Source organism: Myotis nattereri, assembly GCF_964212035.1.
Source record: "Myotis nattereri genome assembly, chromosome: 10".
In the NCBI taxonomy this organism is placed as follows: Eukaryota; Metazoa; Chordata; class Mammalia; order Chiroptera; family Vespertilionidae; genus Myotis; species Myotis nattereri.
Genome location: NC_138085.1, coordinates 77,598,587 through 77,625,513, shown reverse-complemented (window position 1 = coordinate 77,625,513; position 26,927 = coordinate 77,598,587).

The following is a 26,927-nucleotide window of genomic DNA, read 5'->3' as shown; positions in this document are numbered from 1 at the left end:
ATTTGCCTATTTCACCAATAAACTCAAGGCGGACTTTGTGGGTCACTGGGGAATATATTAGCTGGTTCATTTCGGCAGTTAGTCTGTTAAAAGAACAAAACAAAACTGAAATCATGAATATTGTCATTCAATGTGGTAAGAGAGAGATCAGGAGCTGGTGACGCTGAGTGTAGGAACGTAGGAGAGGAAGGTTTGAGGTTGTGAGGCCTGACTATGGAGGGAGCTGAGTCATGCACAGGGGAAAAGGAGGAAGCCTGCTCCTGGGATGGCTCCTGTGTCTTTCCTGTCAGACCCAGCAGCTCTGACCTTTTATTAGAGTTAGATTTTAGTGCTACTAAAATCAGCCATCCAGCTCTCCAAGTGAATTCCAAGGAGTCATGCTTTGTGAAAACCTGTCACTTCCACGAATCATTAGGAAAATGTCATGTGTGGATTGTGCCAGCTGCATAGTTTCACATGGACTCACAGTTCTGCAACATTTGAGAGGAAAGCTCTCCTCTAGTCATTGCTGCTGGGTGTGCGGCTAATTTCGAGAAATGTCTGTTGCTGGGTGTGTGGTTGATTTTGAATAATGATTCCTCATGTGGTCTTGATTGGCATTCCCCAATCGCTAGGACATGGATCACCTCTTCTTGCGTTTATTGGTCTGGGGATCCATTTCTGTGTTAGCATCTCCTCTCAGGGCTCCTATCATTTACAGGTGGTTCTTTTGGTGATTCGTTTTCAAAAGTTGTCCTAGTCAGGTTGGTCGGAATGAGCCAGAGACAGTGAACAGACTCATTTCAGTTCCTACATCCTGTGTAACAGACCTTTCAAGCTCTGATTTCTAGTCCCCGCCCTGTAATGTCTAGCTGATACTCTAAGACCACTGAGTCAACATTTGGTTCCTTACATTTCTCATCTGTAAAATGGGCATGATAATAAAACAATCATGAGTATATCAAATGGCATTTCAATAAACACCTTATCTTCTTTGTAGTTTGCTTCGCCCTCAGTTTCAGGTTTTTCCCATGCCTGTGCCTGTCTGTAAGTTGGCCTGTGTCAAAATTCTTGCTGGCTTGTTTTTCATATTTTTTTTACTATTAGAGAAAACAATTCTAATATTGTGACAGTGACAGTGATAACAATATTTAATACTTAAAGAGTAATTAATATGTGCCTAAGACTATACTAAACAGGTTATAGATGTTGCCTCAATTAATCATCATAACCACTCTAGGTAGTGGATATTAATCTTATTATCATCTGTCCTCTACAACAGTGATAAGCAAACTTTATCTCTAAAGAAGCAAATAGTACATATTGTAAGCCTTAGGGTCACTGGTCTCTGCACTTACTCAGCTCTGCCATTGTAGTGGGAAAGCAGATAAGGGTCATATGAAAATAATTTTTTTAATAAAGCTGTTTAAAAAACAGGTCATGGCACCGATTTGACGTGTGGTCTGTGATTTGCCCACCCTAGAACATTCCCATGATGCAAGATTGAGAGCTGCATCTGAAAACTGCGACCATGCCTGAAGCTTACCTTCAGAATTGACATGATTTTGTAGAACCACTATGGCATCAAATGCTCCTCATTTCAATTTAGCAAGCACTTGTTGAATACTTGGTGCACACACTAAGCATCATGCCAAATGCCAAGGTACAGAAATAAAGTCATATCTTCTGCCCTCTAGGCTCAAAGACTAGTGGTAGGAAGATCAGGTCAATAAACATACAGTTCACAAAGTGCTGTGATAGAAGTGTACAGCCAAGAGACACAGAGAGGTGACTGTCCATTCACAGATGTCACAGGGCACCTCTCCATCCCAGGTGCTGTGCTGGACCCTGGGGATGGATACACATTTCTCAGAGCAGCCTGCTCCCCCCGCCATGTACTGAAGGTCTAGTGGGGAACATGTTTAAACAAATAATTTAGTAAATATTTACAAGTGTGCAAAAGGCTGAGAAGTTCCAAGTACCAGGAGAGCATACGAACATGTGGAATCAGAGAACAGGGAATATGTCTGGTATGACTGGATTATGAGGTGGTGGGACGTGAACTGAAAGGTGAATTAGGGCCAGGCCAGAAGGGTTTGAACACCACGTAAAGGAATTTGGACTTTATTCTGGAGACACCTGGTAGGCATCAAAGATTATTGAACAGGTGAATGACAAGACTAGTCCTTTTGAAAGAAAGCTCTGGCGACCATATGTAGAATAAATTGAAAGTCAAGAGAACCAAGGCCAACAGCCTCAGCCTCATCCTGGCCCCCGTGGGGAAGCCATTTAGCGAGTGCATGGAGACCAGGAAGGAAGACGCTGGCAGTCGTAAAGCTGTAGAATAATCTCAGAGCGAGAACTAAGCTCTCCCTCTACAGGCTTTAAATATTTTTAATTAACTGCATATCAGTTTTTTGCATAATTTTTATAGGGTGATGGGTTGTCAGTTATCTGGTTCATAGGTTGATGCTCAACCACTGAGCTACGCCGGCTGGGCGGTTGCCAGTTATCTGTAAATAGCATCATCGTTTGCTAAACTATACTGGAGTAAACCTTTAATTTTTTTAAGTTTTTAAACAAAAGAACTATTTATTTGCCTCTTAATTTTCTTCGAATCCGCTTTCAGCATGTATAGTTCAAAAGCAAAATTATCCTAATTCAATACGACTATGGACTGCAGGCAGTGGCATCCACACATGTGAGATTTCTCCCATGACATGCCGATTTGTTGCTCTGTTTACAGGAGGAATGTCAATTGTGTATTTTCCCTGCTCTGCAAGAATTTATAATCCAAGAGGTTTCTAAACAGGGTTTTCTCATTCAGTGGCTTCGCTGTGGATCGGATCACCTAAACTCAACCCTTGGGGTGACATTGGACTCTTCTCTTTCTACATCTAGTTCCCAAGTCCAGTTGAGGCTTTGTTCAAGCTATATTTCAGCTTTAGTCTTTCCTTCCCATTGTCCCTTGCACCATCCCAACAGATTAATACACTTTGCATGTCAGCAAAAAAGAGATAGTGAGAGATAACAAGAGTCCTGACAAGGACAGTGGCTCCTGGATACAAGGTCGTGGCCCACACAGCGCCAGGGCTGTCATCTGCCTGGTGACATCGAGTCCTCATTGCTACTCTCAGCAAAGCAGAAATCCCTTCTGGGAGTCAAACCATCGCACAGGCAGGAAAGCAGATGCGAGAGCTGTGAGTAACAAGAAGGCCTTGAAGGACGGCATCCAGGCAGGAGATGATGCCTGTGAGTGCGGAAAGGGTTACGGGTCCCCTGGGGCTCTCGTCATGCACACGGCCACGGACTGGGTCTCCACAGAAACACCCTCCTAACCCACCCTCCTAACCGGAGGGCAGCTGATCGCTTCTGCAGCAGACATCGCTTTTAATATCTGTGCCCTAATTTATTTGACATCTGCAAAACATCCAAAGAAAATATTCAAGTCCGGGATGGGCAGTCCGGCTGCTTTCGGAGCTCATCAAATGTCTCACACTCCTTCCTCAAATGTTTTCAGTTTTGCAAAACTCAGAATGCATTTTGCCAAACATGTTCTCCGTGCCTGTTTATTTAGAAGGGAATTTAATCCGTATGCTGCTGATGCATTTGCACTTAACTCATCAAAATGTTTTACTAGAGCCGTTTGATGTCCAAGAAACCTTTCGAGTCTTTTTTATAAGCCTCTTCAAGCCCATTCTGCTTCGAAACAGGAAGTCGCCTGTTACTCACCATGAACCAGTGCAACCCCCGTAGGATTTGGTTTCATTTAAGACACCGAGAGACGGCAAGGTCCAAGCCTTCCCCTGAACTCGACAGAAAAGATCTCCCCCGAACCTGCTGAGAATACGCCGAGCACAGATGAGGTGCGGTTATTATTTTCCAAAACAAAATCCTTTCTGAGGAGGCATCTTTCATGCAGCCCCTGGGAAGACGGTTACCCAAGCCCAGCGCTAAATCACCGGCTCGACCGGCTGCACCTGGTGAGTGTAACTGTCTCCTGTGATCCACTTACCAGCCAGCGCTCATTTGCTAGTATTAATAGAACAAATAAATGGAAAGGGAGCTGGAGATACCGGCACCGTGATTTCTTGCTTCAGGAAAACCTTCCCGGGGTTACAGACCAATACAATGTTCCCGACCGTGAGCCAGGAACCCAAGCTGACAGAGGCACAGCATCCAAGCCACAGAACATGACTTGTTTCAGGCTTAATGCTGTGAAGTAAGGCAGGAAACAAGATTTATCCTTCTGGGAAACTTTTGGCATTTGCCTCGAGCTGGGCCTGATTACTCCGCCGTCCTCACCATCCATTACAGCTATCAGAGGGAAATCAATTTTTTTTTCTCCCCAAACTAAGGCAAAAGAGAAATGTCTCCATCTGAATCCCGTAGAAGTCCTTCTGTTTGACGTGGCCTTAAACAAGGGAGAGCGCAGCCCTGTCGCTGTGAGGATCACGTTGCTATCTTGGGCCTTTTGGCTGTGAAGGGGAGTGGAGTTAGTTTGGGCGAAAGCCATTTTACAAACATAGTAAAAATAAATTACTACACTTAATAACTGAATCTTAAACTTGTCACTATGGCCAACTCTAAGTTATTCCCAGAGCCTTCGCTGGGACTTGGCAGGAGCAGTGGGGGCTGGAGGTCAGTTTTTATGTATGAAATCCAGCTTTAGGTTAGAGCTGTGCAGGCGACAGAGTAAACGTTTAAAGGATGAATGGGCCATTGAGAAGTCAATCCGACTCCCCACGCCCCTTAAATGAGTCTGGAAGGGTTCGAGCCATCAGTTGGGTGGGCTACCAATAGAATTGGGTTGTTAATACAAAAGAATTTGAGGTTATTAATACCAGGCTCCCCCCACCCCCACCTCATGCCTGAGTGTAATGGTCGGTATGTGTGTAGAAGGGTTTATTTGTTAACATGTCTTTATTTCGTGTTACGTTCGTTGTTCTGAGCGCCCTGATTGGGCAGTGAAAGCTGTGTGACTGGGTCCTGGCCCACACGCTGACGGCCGGGCACCAGGCTGGAGCGCTTTAACTCGGCTGGGAGTGTCCAGGCTCCGACCCAAGCGGGAGATGCTTGAGTTAACATCTGGCTTTGCTTACTTGTCCCAAATATTAAATTATTAATGGATTATTAATAGTAGACCCTTTTACTGGTTCATTCTCTTTCTCCTTAAAGTCACATTGGAAGGCAACTTGCCTTAGAATAACTTTTGAAACCACCTCTGAATTTGGCAGACGTATACGTCGTCAGGGCACCCAGGCAAAAGAATGGACAAAGCAACAAAGACACAAAAAGAATACATTTCTTTTCTTTTCTTTTCTTTTTTAGTAAGGTTGGGAAAAATGAATTGTTCATTATTCAAATTGAAAATCGAAGAGGTGGAAAGTTTGCATCCAAATGCTAGCATTATTGCAAATAGCCCCGAAAGCCCTGAGAAATCACCTGATCTGGGAGTCTTTGTACCTGCAATGCTGCCCAGAGTAAATGTTTTACATTTTTTTCCATTTTGGCTTCATGGCTATCTTTACAACATTTTTATTTATTTATTTATTTTGTTAATCCTCACCTGAGGGTATTTTTCCATTAATTTTTTTTTTTTTTTTTTTTTTTTAGAGCGTGGAAGGGAGGGGGAGAGACAGAGAAAGAGAAACATCGATGTGAGAGAGACACATGGATTGGTGCCTCCTGCACACGCCCCAATCGGGACCAGGGATCGAGCCTGAAACCGAGGTACATGCCCTTGACTGGAATGGAACTCAGGACCCTTCAGTCCGCGGGCCAGCACACTATCCACTGAGCCAATCTGGCTAAGGCCTTCAGAGCTATTTTTCAAATCAGGTCTAGATGGTCACAATTGCCTAGTTAATCTAGGTAAGATCACTTGTGCCCCAGAGCTGGGCATGTATGGATTCATTGATTCGATGCCAGGCCACTCTTGCCAGAATAAGTCGTGGAAACATCACGCCTGATGATAGGCGTGGCTTCAACTGGTGAATCATTTTACTGGACGTACCAGGTTCACCACCACACACCTGGGCATGGTATTTGTTTAAATAAAACCATTTCAGGAAGCACATAAGTGCCTTCATTGGGACCTGTGGGGTGTGTATTTCACTACTTAAGATGAATTATTAGGAAACCACCCCCTTATTTTGGAAGTGCCTTCATTTTTCTAGAGCAGTGGTTCCCAACCTTCTGGCCCTTTAAATACAGTTCCTCATGTTGTGACCCAACCATAAAATTATTTTTGTTGCTACTTCATAACTGTAATGTTGCTACTGTTATGAATCATAATGTAAATATCTGATATGCAGGATGGTCTTAGGCGACCCCTGTGAAAGGGTCGTTCGACCACCAAAGGGGTCATGGCCCACAGGTTGAGAACCACTGTTCTAGAGGAATCAACAGTCCCCTGTGGGTGCCACTAGCAATTCAAACTTGAACCTGTCATTTTGTCCCCACATCTGTTGTTCCTACTGAGTTCTTACTTTTTGTTAATCGCACAAAGAAACTACTAACCTCCAAGTCTCCCAATTAGAAGTTGAACAAAACAAATAGTCTCTATGACATAGAATCTTGAACCCAAAGATATTTTTTAGGTGGCCCCATTCAATAACCCCTTTCCATAGTGGCGGGAAGCACTCAGCATAAATTTCTGTTTAACCAACCTCTCCCTCCATTATTAGGCAGGCAATGCATGTGCAGGAATTTTAATGTATATTAGGATTATGCATGCACATTTAGAGATAATGTGTGAAGAATGCTATATCTGAGCAATTGTATGAACACACACACACACACACACACACACAAACACACACACACACAGCAAGCCAGGGTAATAAACAAAAACAATCACTAAGTTTTATTTAGGGTTTTATATGTCACTCCTATCATTCCGAGTCTCCATAAAAAAACTTACTTTTTTCTCCTTCCCTCCTCCTTCTCTTCCTTTTCTTCCTTTTCTCTTCTCCTCTTTCTTCTCATTATTTCCATTATACAGTTTTCCCAAATACTATTTGGTGGTTAAGACTACTCAGGTGATGAAGGTGAAGTTAGGCCTTGATGCTGGGTAGATCTCACTGAGAGTCAATCTCTTTTCACCAAAGCCGTACCTCTCAAACCCTAATGTGTTTGCCACCGTGGTAGGGAAGCCAGTCTGGTGGCATTAGCCCCTTCTCTGCATGCACATGTATGGGTCTTGTTTATGAACAGCTATGAGGGTAACAATGTCACCATCTACTTTTAACCTATAAAGTCAAATTTTGCAAAAACAGTTCCTACTATTATCTAATCAAGGCAGCTTCCAGGGTGAGGCAAGGGAAGAATCTAGGACGTAGAGTTTAAGGAGGCACTCCTCTCGGTTGTACAAGTGCAAGGTGGAGGTGTACAACTGAGTGTGAGCACCACCTTAAATCTTACCCCCCTGGGTATCCCACTAGCCTCATCCTAGGCCTGGCCCTGCATGCGCCAGTTACCATATGCTGATCACCTTGCTCTAGTTCCTCAGGTATTAAAACTAATCAACGAGGGATTTATTAAACATCTATGTGTCACATGTTATGGAAAAGTAAAAATTTTTCCAATTATACTGCACACGCCTATACAAGAGAAAATGTTATCCAGCTAGACAAATAACACCTACACACGGGAAACAATCAAACCAGTTATACTGTCCGTCTATAAAATAGCATGGTCACCTGAGGTCACAGATGGTGGGTTTGTAACGGTAGGGAATGGGGGACATTACTAAAGATGTCCTAAAAAATAAGCCCATATAGTGTCGCTCATGTCTGGTGGGTGAGGAGGGCCCTGCTGGGAAGACAATGCGACTCCAAGCAGAGGCCGATTGACGTTCTCCATGTTGTCCTTAGGGAGCCCGTTATGCATTTGAACAGGGGAACAGCGTGCAGAAAGCCCTGTGATGGATTGTGCATCGTTTTGCTGGAGTGGGTCAGGGCAATGGATGGATGGTAGGCCCATCTAAATTGAGAACGTTGTGTTTACGTGGGGGCATATTAGTTTAAAACTCATTTTAAAGCGATTACCGCAACAAAGTGGTTTTGACCTGTTACAGGAAAACCGAAGTTGGAAGAAAGGAAACAGTAGAGGTTGAAATGTCCAAATCAGGCATTTTATTTATACCGTTTTGTCACATTCCCATTTCTCCTGAAGTTGGCTGCACCGCGCTCTGAGCAGTTGTTGGCTCTGAACTCCCTATTGTCTGACCCACATGGCCGGCTGCTCTGTGGTGCGCAGCCCACTTCCCGAGCAGTTTGTGTGGGTGACTCTGGCCTTCCAGACTAGATCGCAAGCCCGCGGGGTCAGGGTTCAGACCTCATTCTGGGGTGTACTATCTCTGTAGACTCTGGAAGCAACTGGGTACTTGGAAAACAGTTGCGAAGGGTTTCGCAGCTGTCTGCTTGGGAGCCCAGACGTGGAGAGAAATTGGACTTGATCACCTAACGTGGAAAGGCCTGTGTCCGCTGTACTCTGCCACGTCTGGATGGATCTGAATGAAATTTTCAATGGCTAATTTCATTCCTAACCCTTCCGTGAGCCAGAAAACCCCACCTGCAGGGGAACGGTTTCTCATTGCCTTTCCTTTGAAAAGGGCGAGCACCCCATTTCCTGTCATCAGGCGCAGGAATTGGTTACTGCTCTCACAGTGGTAGTTGCTTAGGAAGGAAGTCCAGGGCTCAGGCTTCTGTAAAAGTTCTTGGCTGAGGGTCAAACCAGAATGAGCAATGCAGGACCCACATGTCGACTGATAGACAGACATCTGAGCTGGGGACGCTGAGGCCCAAGACAGTTTATGGAGAAGGTAGAATTATGTAACCCTGTCACTCAGCAGGGCTTCCTTCCAGCGCAAGGTATCCTGGGACCCAACAGTACACATAGCAACAAAACAAACTGACCGTGTTCACTCTTTGCATTGTCAGATGGGACACTCTGCACATCTTGGTGCATAAATCAGTGTAAGTGCAATGGAGTGATGCCTCATTTATTTACCATCACCAGGGAATGGGCTATTTATTATAGATAATATTCCAAATAACTAAAGCCCGTGACTCTCAATGCCAAAACTTTAAAAAATGTGAACCACGTAGGACAAAAACACTTCTAAACATTTTCTCTTGTCTTAAACACCATGCTCGGAATATGATTTGACTCTCGATCTGTTTGGAGAAAAAGTGTGGAACAAGGAATGGCCAAGATCATGGCTAGATATGATTTTTTAATGCTGATGACTAAACAGGATAAACAAAGTGCTTCTAGACTTAGTCCATTTCTTTTTATTTTGAAAAGAAGGGGTAGTTTGGACATTGTTGGGGGAGAAACTGCAGCCTGGTTATGGAGGAGGCAGTGGGAGAATATATATAGATAGACACAGTGAACCCTGGAACAATGCAGGCTTAGGAGCCCAGCCCTCTATGCAGTTGAAAATCTGTGTATAATTTTTGACTCCCCTCAAACTTAACTACTAATAACCTTCAGTTGGCAGAAGCCTTACTAATAACATAAACTGTTAACACATATTCTGAATATGTATTGTATGCTGTATTCTTAAAGTAAAGTAAGCGAGGGGAAAATGTTATGAAGAAAATCAAAAGGAAGAGAAAATATATTTATATTACTGTGCGGTATTTATCAATATCAAAAGTTTGTGTTGTCTGTTTACAAGATGAATCATCTGTCAGTACCTACATCAATATTATCTTATGTGACATAAACACCGTAGATGTTATACATATTACTAAGAGTAGACGTAAAAAAGAAAATAATGTGTAAAAGAGATTCATATTTATTTATAGGTATGATGAATCACGCATTCATATTGAAGAAGCAGCAGTAGATTATTTTATGATAGCCTGATTTAATCTATGCAATTGCTTCATGGTAGTAAAGAAATCTACAAAAAAAATTTTATTATATTTATTGAAAAAACTCTCTGAAAATTCTTTTTTTTTAAATATATTTTTATTGATTTCAGAGAGAAAGGGGGGGAAATAGAGGGATAGAAACATCAATGATGAGAGAGAATCATTGATTGGCTGCCTCCTGCATGCCCCCTACTGGGGATCAAGCCCACAACCCCAACCCGGGCATGTGCCCCTGACCGGAATCAAACCCGGGACCCTTCCGTCCGCAGGCCTATGATCTATCCATTGAGCCACACCAGCTAGGGCTCTGAAAATTCGTATTGGAACATTTCAGTTCCTCAGTCACACAACTACACCTACTGTCTGATGGAATGTCTTTCTGTCTGGTCTTTGTACAGGCACCAATGGCTGGTATCCATGAGCCCAGTTTCCCTGCTGAGATGTTTCACCTATACCCTCCCTTCTCTCTGATTCCTCATAGCCATTCAGACTTCCTGAATTTCAGAATCTCAGAACTCCCCAATTCTGGTCAGCAGAGAGAACAATCGAGCTCTTTCTTTCTCTGTCTTATTTACTTCCCATTATGAAAAGACAGGAAAGTGGGTGGGTGAGCACCTGAGCTCATCCTGGACATAGAAAAGCATATTTCAAAGGTGATTTCTAAAATATTTTTCTTTTTAGAATGATCCAGTTCTTGTATGTATGTATAGAATAGCCTTCTCTCTCTGTCTTCCTGTTACAGATTCTAATTCTGAAGAATTGCTCAAGCCTTCTCTATTGATGCCCTCAGGTCTCTAAGTGTTTAAGATCATTAGCTTTAGAGGCAGATCAGGCTGGACTTGAATCTCAGCTTTGCCACTAACTAGTTATATGACCTTGTGCAAAAGGCTAAGTACTCTGTGCTTCAGTTTCCTCATCTGTGAATAGAAAAAAAGTTTTTTAAAAAAATCCAGTGCCTATTTCATAGGCTTTTTGAGAAGAAGATTAAATAAGCAATTGAATGTAAATTGTTTTAAACGGTGATTAGAATATAATAATTGTCAAGAAAATGTAGTTGTCATTTTTTTTACATAAGACAAATAGAAGGTGGGAGGGATTCATATATTATCATCTCAATAAATGCCAAAAGATTTTGAATAAAATTAACTTTATTTTTAATTGAAGAAAATATTATAAACACATAAAACATGATTAATAATCTAACCCAGTGGTTCTCAACCTTCCTAATGCCGCGACCCTTTAATACAGTTCCTCATGTTATGGTGACCCCCAACCATAAAATTATTTTCATTGCTACTTCATAACTGTAATTTTGCTACTGTTATGAATCATAATGTAAATATCTGATATGCAGAATGTATTTAGGTGACCCCTGTGAAAGGGTCGTTCGACCCCCAAAGGGGTCGCGACCCACAGGTTGAGAACCGCTGATCTAACCTAACAGTGATATCCCATTGGTTACCTGCTATATTTTGGAACAAAACACCCATACATGCTCTGTGCCTTTATTATTCTAACTAGAGGCTCAGTGCACGAAATTCATGCATGGCGGGGGGGGGGGGCCCTTAGCCCAGCCTGTACCCTTTCCAATCCGGGACCCCTCGGGGGATGTCCGACTGCCGGTTTAGGCCCGATCCCTCTCACAATCCAGGACTGCTGGCTCCTAACTGCTCACCTGCTTGCCTGCTGATTGCCCCTAATTGCCCCCCCGCCAGCCTGATCACCCCTAACTACCTTTGCCTGCTGGCCTGATCACCCCTAACTGCTCTCATGGCCAGCCTGGTCACCCCTTACTGCCCCCCCTGCCAGCCTGATCACCCCTAACTGCCTCTGCCTGCCAACTTGGTTGCCCCTAACTCCCCCCCCCGCCACTGGCCTAGTCACCCCCAACTGCCCCCCCCTCCCCCCCGCCAGCCTGGTCACCCCACATAGCCTGCTGTTCAGTCGTTTGGTCATCCCTCACTAACCCCCCTGCTGGCCTTGTTGCCCCAGGCAACCTGCAGGCCATTACTGTTACTGTGATGGCATCCCGGACAATTTGCATATTCCTCTTTTATTAGTATAGATGGTTATAGAATTCATAGCTATTACTACAAAAAATGAAACAGAATTATAAATAGATTATTGTTATTTGCAATAAGACATAATTTCACAACTAGAAAAGTGAAGAAAATTTGAAGGCGCCTCTTGGTATTAGTAAGAGTTTAATAAAGTGTTTAGACACTAGAAATAAGAAAATGTAATGAAAAAATGTTAAAGCCATCCAAAACCAGCAAAAGCCTGCAAAACCCAAAATGTTGAGAACAAAAATTAAAAATATCTTAGAAACGTAAAGGCAACTCTAACGAAGTCCTCTGAAGAGAACGTTAATCTTAGAAAGACTTTGAAACAGCTTAGTGACCTTTAGAGGCAACATAGACACACAGAGTGTGGTCAGAGCGCGGTTTCATCAGCACCGCGGAGTGGTCATGGCCGGTTATGTAAATGTTCCAGGCCCTGGTTGGGTTCTCTGTAAAATGACCATCATAAGAGCACATGTCCCATAAGGCTGCTGTATGGATTAAACTGATATGGTCTGGCAGTAAATGCAAGACCTGGCGGATACAGTTCTATTTATCGCTAGGAGCCCAGCGCGCAATTTGAAATCACGCAGGGCCGCCCTGCCTTGACACCCAAACCTGTCCACGCAGAGCTTCAGCACGCCTGGCCTGGCCCCCAAACCGTCTGGCCTTCTCTGGCCACTTCAAGCCCTGCCCTCAGTCCCTTGAGTCACATAGGGCTGGTCCCACCTTCTCTGGGTGCCTTTTCGCTTCCTCCCGTCTCTGGAGCAATGCGGTGGCTCCACCCCATCATGGCGCCTGAGGAGAGTGTGGAAGCCTCCTGCCTGCTGCACTGTGCTCCTTCCCCTGGCAGGTGGGCCGCGGGGCACTCAGAGTGTGAGCGGTGGCTGGCGAAGGACTGGTGAGGGGGGCGCTATGCACTCTCACCCCTGCCCTCCTCGGCACAGGATGGTCCTGCCTCCTCCGGGCACCTCCCCACTTCCGCTCTATCTTCTGAGCAATGCCCCAGCTAATATGTTAATGACCTGATCATTACCCATTACAGCGTATCGACCATTAGCATATTAGCTCTTTATTAGTATAGATTATGATTGCCATTGATGTTACAACAGTTATTCCAAACTTCATGAGTAGACTTTATACCAAAAAATATTGTATACTTCTTTATACAAGTTTGCAATAATTTGTCTAGCCTTGTGCAAAACTCTAGCAGGATTTTTCAAGAAATAGTACTGAAAGATTTTTAAATGTCATTTTGTTGAAAGTATGACATATAACCCCCTTTTCCCACCATTGACCCCTTCTAGCCCACCCCTGCTCCCCTCACCCCAGAGTACTGAAAGTTTTATTAAAATATAATTTTAAAATATTCAAGGAACCACCGTACTGTTTTTCATAGTAGTTGTCATTTTACAACTCTGCCCACAATGCACAGGAGTTCCAACTACTCCACATCTTTACCAACACTTGCTTTTTTCTGTGTATCTGTTTTATGTTAGCCATCCTAATGAATGTGAGGCGGCATCTCCTAGTGGTTTTTAATTTGCATTTCTCTAGCTTTTAATGTGTCTCTTTTCACGAGTTTGTTGGCTCCTTTTTGTACTTTTGAACTTGTCAAAATGTTGTTGTTAATTAACATATATGACGTTTGTATCAGACAAACAACATGAGGAACATAATTAGGATCAGTTTTGCCTCCAGTTTTGTGACATTAGCAAAAGCAAAGACACTTTCTTTTTTTCAGGCCCCCACATCTTCACTTGTGAAATAAGGAAGCTAGTCTAGCTAATCCCATCTATGATATTTTAAAATGAAGATAATAATCTTTCCTTCAATGTTGTAATTAAATCTCCTGAATTTTAAATTACGAGCAGGACAGGTAATGTATAAACCAAATTTATGATTTGGTGGTGATATTTATAGCATTTTTTCTTCACTTAACATTTTTAGAGCTCCAACTTAATGCTAAGCATTGGACCAAGGTCTAAGAACACAAAGATAAGGAGATCTGGGCCCTGTTTTGCTAATTTACAAGCCTACTTAAATAGATACGCTTATATGTAAATTGCTATAATGCAACTTGAAGTTGATATAATACATGGATAAATAAGGTTCATTGGTGTTACAAAGGAGCAGACATCTGCTTCTATGATGCTAAAAATATGAAGATTCCTTAATAGTGGGAAAAAGATCGTGATGTTTGTCCCCAGACCTTGTTGTTTACAAAATTCATGGCATTCAAATTTAGTGAGAAGAAATTTAATATTCACTAGCAAAGACAAAGAAGAATTTCCATGAGCATTTAAGCATTACATTAAAAAAAAAATGGCTAAGACGTTTTCCATTCAATCAAATAGGACTTTAGAATCCTATTGTGGTCTACACAAAGGATGTTTCTTGCTGGGCAGAGTAATATAATACATTCTGTGTGGAGCAGGAAACTTTAATGATATATGCAGTTTTGTTATTAAAACTGAGTTATATATTTTTCTCTGCTCTGGAAAATTGTGACCCAGTATAACATATCTTCACATTGTTTATAACTTGAGGAAAATCAACATTTTGGATTCCCAGTTCACACAGTAGGAATTACATTTGTTTTGGCCAAATATAATTTATGTAACTGCAAGGAACAATAAAACATGAACTCTACAGTGTTTTCTTACCTAAAAATAATATAGACCTTGTAAAATTGAAGAGATTATTATTATAAAGGAAAAGACAGTGACTTAAAAGGCCTCAGCTCATTTTACAACACTCTTTAATGTCTGTGCAAATAGGCAGGCACCTGTGTCCCCATTTTCTTTGACCCTAGCCACAGGAGTGAGATTCCACGCAGTAATAAATAACCTTGCAAGTAAAACTTTGAAATATAATTTGCTTGAACAAGCCCAGTTCTTCTATGTTCAAAAGTCATTTTCAAAGTGACTGCTTAAAATGATTCAGTATTCTTTTTTTCATCTGCCTGTAAAGATCTGCCGTGTATAATAAAAACATCCGTTTCATCTTATTAATAAGTTTCTAGTTAGTAAAGGGACCGTTCTAGATTTAAGAGTTTGGGAGTATGTGAATGAATGAACAAGTGAATGAATGAGCAATAAAAATCAATAACTGGATATGTGTATTTAAAGTCAACTAACCTATGCAGGAATTGACTCTACTATTTTTCAACACCATGATGTAAAAACATGATCTCATTTTCCAAGATGTGGGAATGATAAGATGAAGAGAAAGTGAAATTTCCTTTGAGGAGATATGGGCAAGAATTATATTGAATGCGTATTATAAAATCACTGATTGCCAAATCAATCAGACAACTGGAAAAATGATGGTATTTTGGAGGCAAATACTATGTTCAAGGAACTAGTCCATTGTATCTTATTTAATCTTCTAAAGTCTAAACAATTCCATGAAGTTGGCAGAGCTATCTCTATTTTACATGTGAAGAAACTAGGGTCCATAAATCTTACGCAATGCGTTCCAAGTCACACAGCCAAATACGTGGTGGGGCTGAGCCTAGACCACGAGCCTTCTGAATCCACAGACTGCATTCTTTTCACTAGACCACTTGAGAATTGTCTGGGTAAGGACCATAGGCTAGGACCAGTCACGGCATAATCAGATGTCAGATGTGCCTAGCATCCCTGCTAGGTGGCCCCATCTACTCTTAGAAAACTTAACTTTCGTCAGGCTCAAAACTTTCTCACTTACAGAGTAGATTTTCCTGCCCTGCAATTTACTTAGATTTCAAATTCATCTAATTCCTGGTATAATTTTTGACGTGGCCTTTTCAGTTTTAACATGTATTTCAAACTGGAATTTGAATTGCTTTTAATAGTATTGAGGTTTCTCATTGTATTGCATTTTTCTAAAGCGATCCATTCTTGATACCTATTTAGAGATAGTCGTAAGGAACCCTGAGTAAAGTGACTTTCTTCTCAGGAGCCAACAAGAGGTTCCATTTTCCTTTAAAAACTTTGCAGCCTCTCCAGGCACTGAGTCATCGGGCGTGCGGCCAGGCACTAGAGGGTGCTTTAGAAATATTATTTGATGATGAATTCGGATGTTGTCCACTTGCTTTTCAGAAATCGTTCCTGTAAATCATGGCTTTGAAAACTTGTCAGCATTTTTCTCTTTCTTCCTTGGATTTCTTCAAAGGGAGAAGGAATGTCTGAAAAGTAAACATTCAATAGCCATAACTGCATCCCAACGAGGGTGGAATAAAAAAAAATATTATAGATACTTATAGATACATAAATATTTCTGTGAGATAAAAAGAACCCTGTGGATAACTCACAGAGAGCCTACTGGAACTTTATCAGTCGGCTGGGCTTTGTCAGAATAAAGCGGGTTTGTGAGGGGCCAGGGAAACATATGTTTCTCCCTATTCCACACCCTTCTTTTCTGGAAGCTCTCAGTAAGCATAACCCCTCACATTTGTATGAGGCTCCTCTCTCATCTTTTAAGAGGCACATTTACATATAGTATCTCACAAGTGATATTCACGACCTGCTGTGCTGTGTTACTATTCCTAGTCTTTAATGAAAACCACTGAAGTTTAGAGAGGATCATTAACTCACTCTGACCCATAAAGCCAAATGGCAAAATTGGACTTTAGTTATAGGACTCTCCTCTGGTGTATATAGTGCAGCAACCACTCTTCTTCCCTTCTATTGTAAACAGAACCATATTTCCACACCGTTAACAACCATAACTTCTTCCCTTCTTCATCAGACTTTGTCACCACATGTCCCTTTCCCTCTCTTCATTCTTTTATATCCCCTTACCTGATTTCCAATCTTAAATTAAAATCAAGCCTGGCTGGCATGGCGGCTCAGTGGTATAGAGATGACCTATGAACCAGAAAGTCACGGTTGGATTCCCAGTCAGGGCACATGCCTGGGTTGTAGGCTCGATCCCCAGTGTGGGGCTTGCATGAGGCCATAGATCAATGATTTTCTCTCATCATTGATGTTTCTATCTATCTCTCTCTCCCTCTCCTTTCCTCTCTGAAATCAATAAAAAAAAATATTTTTTAAAAAATCTAATAAAGCAAACAACAAAAACCAGAGGTCATGAAATACGAAACAAGAACCCATGCACTTGCCCTGCCGTCCTGGCAGTGGGGCTCCCAGGTCCTGGGGAGACTGCAGCATGAAGCAAACTGCAGTGAGCCATCGGCAAGGTCCAGTGTGTGGTCTGGGCCTTCAGCAGAGGCAGAGCCCTTATTGGAAAGATCAGAAAGGGCTTATTCAGAAAGTAAAATTCCTTCCTCCAGGCCTTGGATTCCAAACAAGCACTCCAAGCTTTGGAAAGAGCGGACACAGTCCCACAGCTCAGGGCTTTTGCAGAAGACAATGCAGATTGGAATTATTGGAGGATGGCTAAAGGGGGGGTGGGGGGGCCGTTTACCATGAGGAGGAGGCTGACAAGCAAGCTTTGAACCAGCTTCTAAGGCAGCTCTGCCCAGTAGAACTATCTGAGAGGTTGGAAATGTTTCAGAATCAGCCTTGGCCCATACAGTAGCCACTGGCCACATGTGGCTATGGAACATTTGAAAGTGGTTGGTGTGACTAAGAAACTGAAAATGAAATTTTTTTAGACGTTTAAACACAACATCGACAACCAAGTAGGCCTTTAGAAGTGTATTGTATTGGTCTGTGTGTGAGGGCTTCCGGGGTGGGGTGGGAGGACGGTATTTTCCTAAATCTTTCTTTATCTCTAAAGCACTAATAATTTAAAAACCCCTACATGATTTATCAAACACATTATCTGCATTCTTTTAAACCCATAAGAAATAATATTCTTGTTTCAGCTTCATTAGATGCTTTAATTATGGATAAGGTATTCTGTAAAACTAGCCAGTGTCCACTCCTTCATTCTATGGCTAAAAGGATTATTAAAACAAAAATAGAAAATCTGGCTCCCCCAGTCTGTGAAGAGTTGATCCCCAAAAGATCTTAGATCAAAATATCCAAACCACAAGTAAAAACTGGTGCTGAACTTGGTAAATGGTTTTCCAGCAATCCTTTGCAAACAAGAACAAAGCAAAAGCAGCAACAGCAAGGCACCAACACACACACTCATCCACTAACATGACTGTACTTTACCCGCAATGGGATTCATTTGGCTGCCTTCTCAAATAAACGTTGAATATGTTTGTGGTGGTGAATCCTTGCATGTGGACATGTTGAGGATCATTGGGCACCAAATCGCCCTTCATGCACAGTGTTATGGGCCAATGTTCACTCACGACCTGTCCTCTCTTCTACTACCCAAGGAGATGAGCAAAATGCGCAGAGTTTCAGAAAGGATTGGGAAGTCAGTTAGTTTTTCCTTGACAGTCATTCAAACAGGGCTTTGGCTAAACACCCCTGATGCCAATGGAGGGTGTTTACCCAGTTCTCCAGTTGAGGACTGTCTGTTTTCTGCCTCCCCGAAAGTCTCATTGGGAGACATTCTTTGCTAGTCATCAACAGCCTCTGTGGCTGTTGCCCAAAATTTGGGGGGGCTTTGTTTTGGGCTTTTGTAGACCTGGAGGGAAAGGGAAGATCAGCTGCTGAGGGCCACTGGAGTGTCGTGGAGATGGAGCTCTCGAGATTTATGCTCCTCTGCCTCCTTTGTCTCACAACAATGAAAAATCTTGAACTCCCAGAGATATTGTTTTCTAGCATCTTAACCTCATCCAAGTTGTCTGACATTTCTTTAAAATATTGGCAGCAGAACACTTGAAAGGGATTTAGCTCGAATTCTCAATTATAATGTTATTATGTGTGTCTTTAAACCTCCTGTTGGAGTTTTCTTACCAAAAACAAAAACAGAAAAGGCCAAGATCTGGCATCAGTGTCTTTTCCTATATATCTACATGAACTCGGACAGTTGCCTCTCACAACTTTAAGGAAAACAATGTGATTATCAATAGCCACGTGTTAGTTATGGCTGGGATTGTTCCTCTTGCCAGAGAATCCTAAGATCTTAACATTGAACTTAAAGGAAGCACCTTAAATCATTCTTACAAATGGCTGTACTCTTTGCAAGTTTTAACTGCCTGAGATCAGAACTGGGAAGAATGCTCGTTCATGTTCTGCTCTCCACAACTCCCCCCCACCCCCCCCCCCCAAAAATGTCCAAGCAGCCAAGTCTCTGGTATGTATCAGAGAAACAGGCAATTTTCAGAGTGAAGTCAAGTGAAAAGTATGCACATGGCAGTGTCAATGTTAGGAGAGTTTTGGGGGGAAATATGCCAACTATGTGCTGTTTTGCTACAGTAAGTATAGAACCGTCTCTCTAATGCCATGGACAAGATCCTTGCCAAGTGGAATACCCTATTTATAACCCTATCCAGAAGGGGAAATAGTGCCAGGAACAAGATAAAACTATTAGCTGTATTAACAAAAATACTTAAAAGCATGTTTCTGTTTGAAGATGTTGGCGGTTAAGAGAAAAATATAAGTAGTTGTAGATCTGGGTGTTGAAACCTGTTGCAAGACCATTAATTAGTCATCATCTTATCTTCAGTGCCATATCTCTGCCAACTCGCCTGTTTGAAGTGGTAAATGGAGCTCATAAATGGACTCTTTGGGAGATATTTAGAAAATAAACAATCCCCCCTGTTCGGTAAATAGTTCAGAAATCTCCCTGGGCGCACATGTTTTTCTCTCCCTGTTGGCACTGTGGATTCAGTGCCCATCTGGAACGTCCTCCCAATCTGTCTTGGAGCCGCAAGTCTTTCCAACGCCAAATATTTAGGCTGCAATCCCAGAGGTGAGAAAAATAGACTGACTCCAAGGGAGTGACACTGGTCACAAGGATGTCACACTGGGAGGGACTTGGCCACCAGCCTGCCCGTGCCAGCACCAGGAGCTGGGCCAGAAGACACCACTCCAGGTCATTGCCCCTCCCCGGTACCCTGAGGAGCAGCATGCTGAATGCACGCGAGCTTGAGGTAATGGTTGGACTGGCCCCAGGGTGGCTCCCTTCGTCTTCTCTACTGTATCAGTGAAACTAGACAAATACCACACTGTCCTTTACTACAAGGACTGAGCAAGAATTAAGGTACAGTTTCCCTTTTCTTCCTTTGTTTCATCACTTTCTCTTCTCCACCTACTCATCTAAGTAGAGTACGAAGACCTTATGATTTGGAATCAGCCAGAATTTCTTAATCTCATTATTTAGTAATCTAATATGTTTATTATTTTATTAGATAATTTAAGAAATTACTCTATAAGTATATACTTATTAAAATAACTAATTTAATTACTAACCCACTATTTATCCAATTATATGATCACTTTATAAACAATTATATATAATTAGTAAAGATATAATCTCCACACATTATGTGTTCTCTATTATAGAACATATATCTATATCTATATATCTATATATCTATATATCTATATATCTATATCTATATCTATATCTATATCTATATCTATATCTATATCTATATCTATATATGTATATATATATGTGGCACATATTGCCCTAGCTGGTTTGGTCTCAGTGGATAGAGCATTGGCTTGCAGACTGAAGGGTCCTGGGTTTGATTCCGGTCAGGGGCACATGCCAAGGTTGCCCACCAGATCCCCAGTAAGGGGCATGCAGGAGGCAGCCAATCAAGATTCTCTCTCATCATTGATGTTTCTCTTTCTCCCTCTCCCTTCCTCTCTGAAATCAATAAAAATATATTTAAAAATAATAAAATATATCACATATATCATGTATTATGTATTATATTTTCTATATCATACATTATATTATGACTTACATAGTACAAATCTGTATCATGTATATGTCATAGATCATGTATCGTGTTTTACTATATTAATAGATATTGGTTATTAATCTGCTTATATAAATTGTATATAATTGTATACAATTTTATTTTTAAAAGTAATTTAAAATATGAAATGCTACAATGATGAAATGATTAACATATTATATACATAGTATATAGTATGTTAGGTTATGACATGGATAATTTGATTATAAAATTATCAAAATTTAAAAAGAAAATTTCATCTACAAGTGCTCTTTATATAAATATAAGTGTAAATACCATGTACAGGTATAAATATTTAACAATCTTCAGTGTACTTGGGCCACAATTCTCATGGTTAAGAATTATCCCAAGAGTTGGTGATAAATGTGCCCGAAATGGTTAAATTCAGGCTCTGACAGGGGTGGGAACCTGGGCAGGCCAATTAACTCTCTGAATCCCTATTTCTCCCTCTTGTAAAGAAGGAGGGGGTAGATTGAGATTAAAATAATACACGAAAAGTGTGCAACGGAATTGCAAACACATACGTAAGCCAAAAATGATAGATATCATTATTCACATTATTGTTCAAGTTAATTATTATTAAAAACTAATTATTGTTGTTTTCAATGGAAGTCGTGGAAAGAGTGGAAGCAGCAGCCGTTCCCTCCAGGGCAGCTCTCTGCAGAGCTGGCTACTGCGATTTCTGTTTTGCTTGGGCCCCATTCGGAGAGCAGACCGGTTGTTCTCACTTTTTAGTGGTTGGATAATATTCAAACCGATCTCCCTTGTGGGGTAAGATCTTGGGGACAAATATTTCTTCTATTTCAAGGTTTCTTAAATTTCACATGTGATTTAAAAAAGCAAATAAGCCCCTTAATTGCTTCGTTAAGCTAGTCAACACTAATTAAGAAAAGTCAAGAGGAAAAATATTAGAAACTGCTGTGCCTGACTCTCAGCGTCCTCTGTTTCTTCCAGAACAAGTCTTGCTTTGCCGAGTGAAGGGAGTCAGTGATTTTCCGTGGTGCAGCCCACTCTGACCTCCTTCCTCAGTTCTGAGTTTGAAATTGAGCTCTAGTCCTTTGGGGTTGGATTCGATTTATTCCTGGTGAAACATGATTTCCCAACCCCGTGAAAAATGCCGAAAATGTCTGGTAAAGGAATGCAGCGGGTCATCCGAGTGACTTTGGTGAGTTAGAATTCAGCCAGCTTGACCCATCAGTTTCTCCTGCTTTGGCACGGCTCGGGAGCTGAAGACAGTGGCACGGAGATCTGAGACAGTAGCTTGGCTTAAAGGGGAACTTTGCATGTGAATATATGCGTGTGCTTGTATGTCTGCATACATGGGCACGTGGGTATGTTCCATGCACCCGTGTGCACATATGTGATAGGGGGGTGTGTGGTAAGAATACTCGACTTATCTGCAAGACAGATGGAACCTGAATTCAGGCTTGTGTTTTTGTCCAAACTTTGGGACAATTATTCCTCTTAGCTCTGCTGAAGCTTATAAGAAAAATAAGTTTCGTTATGAATTTTCCTGGAACTAACTAGGCTGTGCCCCTGGTTATCTTGGCTCCCTTGGAATCTTTCACATCCAGAGAAGATGATAAAGAGAATCCAGTAACCTGCTTTAACTCTCCTCTGTTGCAGTAAATAGGTTCTGTAGCGTATTGAGTACTTACCCTGTACTGAATGCTACTTGGGTATTTTATAGCATAGGCCATATTTAATCCTCACATTAGCTCCTCAGGGTGCCTTTATTACTTCCATTTAATTGATTGATGAAGTTTAATTGATGAGAAAAAGGCTCCTGGCCCCAGAGTTGGTACCTGGCTGAGCAGGAAATAGGACCCAGAGCTGCCTGCTGCAAAAGCAATGTGATTGCCTCCGTAGCCCATGATTCAGAAGGCTCTATTATTGTGACCCTCTGAATTAGTCCCAAGTGAGAAAAATCCAAGTGTCCCCTTGTTCTGAAAACACTACTTACTTAGTAACATGCCTCTGCTGAGCCCACACAGCAGGCAAACACCCCTGCAGCCCCAAGGATGGCTTCCCCACAACCTTCAGGACCTGGTTGCATGAGGAGCCCTTCCAAGGACTTTGGGCTGCTTATGTGAATTTTCTAGAAGAGCAGCAAGTAGGAAGTATCCAGTATTAGAATCAGAAGGAATTTCTCCCACAGTCTCACTTGTGCCAGGGAGGCCAGGCCTAAATTATTAAGGGTTGTAGGTGATCATCCCAGGATGTGCCAGTTCTCCTAGATGGCCTTCCTGATTGGACTGTGATTGGGTGGGAGGGATAAGAACCTTGCCTTGATCATAAGAAATTCAGTAGGAACCCCAAACTGTAGGACTCACTCAGCTATTTTTCAGTCACTAAAAGCATCCTGGGACACTATTGCTTGGGCCCGTTGGAGAAACAAAAGCTGGGTGTGCCTTGAGTGAGAGATGATTAGAGGATCTCAATGGATGTGGTCATGGGTCCAATTCATACAGTCCCAGGGGTTCCAATAACTCAGTATTGACTGGTTCTGTGATATCAAGGGTATATTCTGCTTGGGGAGGCAGGGCAGTGGGGCTTTGCCTTTGATTAGCTCTCTTCCGGGAGCTGAAAGACCTGCTTTCCAGTAGACTCCTGGACACTTAAGATCTACCCCAGTTTTCTTTGGGCCTAGGACTAGAGGGCAAGGACTAATTTTAGGTTCCAGGCATCGTGGTCTGAGCCAGCTGAGCGTTCCCTTGCCTTTGAGAAAAACAAAGTCTGCAGAGTGAGGGGGCGGCAGAGTGTGTAGTTCTGATGTTTCAGCCACATGTACATTCTCTTGAGAAAATGAATTACTGCCCTGGCTGTGTGGCTCAGTGGGTTGAGCATCTTCTGGGCATCGAAAGGTTGCTGGTTCACTTCACTGTCCGGACACGTGCCGTGGTGGCAGGCTCACTCCCCGATGCGGGGGCATGCAGGAGGCAGCCATCTCTCTAAAAATCAATAAAAAATCTTTTTGAAAAAAGAAAACAAATTACCTCTGGCCAGGGACTGTATGTAGATAAACTAAAGCACAAAGTGTACACAATTAAAACTACTCCAACATTTGTGCAAAGACTGACTTTAATTAGAACAAGCAAATAAAGGAACAAACAAACCTTAGATATTCCCTTTAGTTCTTGGTGTTCTGAAGATCCACTGCGACTCATTATAAGCCTAAAAAATCTTATCACATAGTTATCAAATAATTCCCATAAAGAATACGAACTAGCCTCATGAAATTCTTTCCCAAGAAGGTCTTTAATGAGAGTAAAATGAGGTCTTAATAATAACAAATAACAGGCCATAGTGGGGCCACTATTGTTCTAACTGCTCACAAGTCAAGGGCCAGAAATCAAGTTTAAGCAAGAACCGTGTGTGATGAATGCTCAGGGGGTGGGAGCGTACAACCCAAGTGGTCCAAAGAGAATGAGTGTGAGAGGCTATGTCCCAGCCCCGGCCAGGGTTCAGAAGGTGGTCCCTGATACAGCACCTATCAGTCAGGCAAAGCTTTCAGGCACTGACAAGGGTAAGGCAGGATATCAATACCCCAGATAAATAGGCTGAATTCCTGGCAGAGCTGTGATCCTGTGGGGGGCCTTGGACACTGAACAAAGTGGGGGTTTGTGACTAAAAAATATATAAGTGGAAGAGAGAGAAGAGGGGCTGGAGGTTGGATCAAACATCAATAGTTGAGGATTTAAAAGCAAGTCTAGGTAATGAAACCTCCATGGAAACCCAAAAGGACAGGGTTCAGAGAGCTTCCAGGCTGGTGAACATGTGGAGATTTGGGGAGAATGTTATCCCTAGAGAGGGCATGGAATGTCTGCACCCTTTCCCATACCTTCCCCTATGCATCTCTTCCATCTGGCTATTCCCAAATTATATCCTTTAGGATAAACAGATAATCTAATGAGAGAAGAGGGAGGGAGGGGCAGAGGGAGGAAGGGAGGGAGGGAGAGAGGGAGGGAGGGAGGGAGGGAGGGAAGAAGGAAGGAAATGGGGGAGAAAAGAAAGAAGGAAGGAAGGAAGGAAGGAAGGAAGGAAGGAAGGAAGGAAGGAAGGAAGGAAGGAAAGAGAAAGAAAGAAAGAAAGAAAGAAAGAAAGAAAGAAAGAAAGAAAGAAAGAAAGAAAGAAAGAAAAGGAAAGGGAAAAGGAAAAGGAAAAGTTAGTTCTCAGTCTTATGGACTAAGCCAGGGGTAGTAGAGATAGCAGCAGGTACCTAGGGAAACACTAGGATTTAGAACCACATTGTGGGAAAGTGATTATAATGTAATGAGAGTGCCTGATAGTCACACCCAGTCAATGATGCTGACAAGGATGCATGATATTCTAAGCTCCACTGGCCTGAAGATTGAAGTGGTTGAAGGCTCCTGATAAGCTGTCATGAGCAGGACTTATTGGGTCCCGGGTGCTCTTAATCCCCCTGAAGATTCAGAGGATTGGGCCCTAATGATCTGAAGAGGAAGCAAACCAAAGGGGAAAGATTTCCTATATCCACACCCTGGAAAGTCATCAGCTCCAGACCCTTTCCATGCAAGATCTCCCAAGAGGAGAATGACCCCATTCTTCAAGTCAAAGGTGAGCATAACACAGGCCTGTTTAGGAGCTGGTGTGAGGACACCTGCCACCTGGAATGAGAGGGTCAAATCTCAGCTACAATGCACTAGGTGGGCAGGTGAGACCAGTAGGCCCCTCATCTGAAAGGATCTAGATCAGACACGGATTTTGATATTCTGAGTCCATAAAAGCTTCTGCACACTACACTGAAGTATATCCCTGAGGGCGCCCTCAGAGACAGCCCAGAAAAGTCTTCCCTTCCCACATAAAGTCGTGAGAAAGCCATGGTGGTTCTCTTTTTCCTTCAACCTGCTCTAACGCCTTTGCTCTCCCCACTGATTCAAATTTCGGCCCATAGATTTATACCTCAGTTCTTCACCCAAAGTCTGTTCTTTGCCTGGAATGCCCTCTCTCCTCTCTAGTCAGTAGATTCCTATTGGAACTTTGGACTAAATCCCACCTATCTACCCATCATGACTATTTCATCTTCCAGTGACTCTTCCTGGATTCATGTAATAATTATTTAGTAGAGTTTCCTAGAAAGCCCATGGGTAAGAGTTGGATTCACATTAAATCACAGATTAATGAGTAGAAGGAGCCCCTATAGGCCACCAGCCCCACTATCTCTCTGTTTGGGTGAGCAGGCCGAGGTCCAGAAGGGAGAAATGATTGCTTCCAGGTCACAGGAGAATCAATCACAGAGGAAGGAAAAGTCCGCATCTCCTGACGCTCAACCCAGGATGTCTTCCACAACTGTGTCTTGACTAAGTTGTTCAGCTGGAGATGCAAACGCAGCAAAGATCATATTTTCAGAGAAGTTACAAGGAATGGGTCAGGGCTCTCCCCTGATATATTGGCAGCTGTAAGCCTTGCTGAAGGTCCCTGTATTTTCAGCTCTGGCTGAATCATAAGGTTTCTGAATAAGCAGGAAGAAGCCAGAGCTGGGTAAGGCCATGTCTAAGGTACTGCAAGCCCTCCCCGGAGGGAAGAGAAGCAGATCCATTATGTTAACCTTGAGATTTCCTCCTATGTTCCCTTTATGGCTTTCTTCACCTCACCTGAGTTCTGGGGCATGAATGTGCTCAGGGGTAGGGAAGGCTGTAATCCCCAGGGTCCTGCACTATAAACTTCATTTCCTCCCTTTATTGCAGTTAACTGCCCATGAACTCTATTAATATTTTGCAAATTGAGATCCCTAAAACACATGTTACAGTTAATTTTAACCTCATGCTAACTAGGATGTGGTCAAATTTTCACAACAAATTCCAAGGATTTTTTGATATTACTTGAAAAAATGTATTTAAAGGTAGCTCTGGGATATATATATATATATGAAATCATGCTTAGAAGTATGCAAACACTGAGGTGTGTACTCTACCCCCCCCCCAAATATATAAATATATATATATATTTTTTTCTAAATCCACACATTTCCTTTCACTTCTGTTGTTAAGGAACAGGAAGAAGTAGACTGTTTTAGAAGAGGGGAAGCCAAAATACCAAGTGGCTCGGCTACGATGATGCAGGGGCAGCAGAAGGAAGCACCCACCAGACCAGAGAGACGGTCAGAGAATTCCTGTTTCTGAACGGGCTGTGGTAGAAATCTGATGTCCCTTTAGTCAAAACACAGGTGCACACTTTTGCACACAGGATCATTTT